General features: G+C 43.5%; 1 pseudogene; it reads right to left on the bottom strand.

Moving 5' to 3' along the window:
* Nucleotides 1–227: 227 nt before the first annotated feature.
* On the bottom strand, nt 228–1,005 carry LOC149250353 (abscisic acid receptor PYL8 pseudogene; annotated as a pseudogene).
* Between the last annotated feature and the right edge of the window lie 673 nt (nt 1,006–1,678).

Here is a 1,678-nt window from a genome sequence, read left to right as displayed (position 1 = left end):
TAATTATTTATTAATCTGTTGAGACGTGGGCCGTGGGAATAACTTTGACAAAAACTATTGAGACGTGGGACGTGGGAATAGCTTTGACAAGGACTGCAGGTTGCATCTGACGATGGTATCTATGAAAGTGCACGTATCTTCTCTACTATTCCCTCTGGAATATCTGTGACATAACATTCCAATATTAGTCCAAACACTTCCCTCCTCCACGAACTCATTCAATGTCGTCACTGATTGATATTCCGAAGGCGGTGCTCTCCTCCCAAAACCCTGAAACTCATAATGTGGTTCTCCTCATCCAGAATCTCAAGGCGCTCAATGTTGTTCTTCGTTGGAAGCCCCGATACAACTTTGACTTCCATCACGCATCCCACCTTGACATCTCCCTTGATGCAGCAGCTGCTGGCGAAGGGCTTGTACGTTTCAGGTTTATCGAACCTTCGAATAACCGACCACACTGCGCTCGCCGGTGCGTTGATTCTCTGAATATTTACGGACGAGCACTGCTTTTCTTCCTTTCCAACCTGGTGGTTATAGTACTTGTTTATCAAACTCTGTGAGTTCCCTTTGCCATCAACTTATTGAGAGCAATCCCATTACTCCTAGGATCTATGGGCTCCCTAAGATTCACAAAGAAGGGGCTCCCCTTAGACCCATTGTCAACACGATTGGTGGTCCTATCTACCTTCTAGCTAAGTTCCTTGCCTTAAAGCTTAAACCCTTAGTTGGTTGTACAAAATCTTTCATCAAAGACACTGCTTCCTTTTTTGGTGAGATCAATGATTTTAAGCTTGACCCTGGGGACATTCTTGTTAGTTTTGATGTAGTCTCCCTCTACACTTGCATCCCTATAAATGAGGCTTTGGATGTTATCAACTACCTAATAGATCCCAATACTGCTCGGTTAGTTGAGATCTGTTTCACTTCCACCATTTTCAGTTTTGAAGGTAAGTTCTTTGAACAAACCTGTGGTGTTGCCATGGGCTCACCCCTATCCCCTGTCATTGCTAATCATTTTATGGAAGATTTTGAATCCAAAGCTCTGGCCTCGGCTCGCCTCTTACCTAAGCTTTGGAAAAGATTCATAGATGACACTAATGTCAACTGGCCGCATGGCCAAGAGGAGTTAGATCTCTTCTTCCATCATCTTAACAGTCAGTTCGTCGCCATTAAATTCACCATGGAACAGGAAGTTGATGGTTGCCTCCCTTTCCTAGATATTATTATTTGTAAGAATAATGATGGTTCCCTCTCCCACCAGGTGTTTCAAAAGAAAACACATACTGAGCAATATCTCCATGCCAGTTCCCATCATTTCCCTGCTCAAAAGTTGGGCATTCTCAACACTCTCGCTACTCATGCCCTAAGGATCTTTGATGAAAAGAGCTTCGAGAAAGAGAAATCCCATCTTCTCAAGGTCTTTTTTGAGAACGATTATAGCAAATACCTGGGTCAGAAGGCTTTTCTCAAAGCTTCCAAGAATTCGATGGTTAAAAAAGAACCTAAAGTGCATGTCCGAGGGGTCCATCTACCTTTTTTTCAAGGGACCACTGATAGGATTGCGAGGATTCTGAGGAAACATAATGTGCCCTTGACCTTTAGACCCCTTAATGCCTTTCGTAAGTCCCTCTGATCGATGAAGGATCCTATCGAACCTGAGGACATGAAAGGGGTCTAT

Source organism: Pinus tabuliformis, chromosome 7 (assembly GCF_031772625.1).
Source record: "Pinus tabuliformis cultivar Carrire ecotype Pingquan chromosome 7, CPIR1, whole genome shotgun sequence".
Lineage (NCBI taxonomy): Eukaryota > Viridiplantae > Streptophyta > Pinopsida > Pinales > Pinaceae > Pinus > Pinus tabuliformis.
Note: the sequence above shows the minus strand (reverse complement) of the source record. Positions and strands in the feature narration are given on the sequence as shown.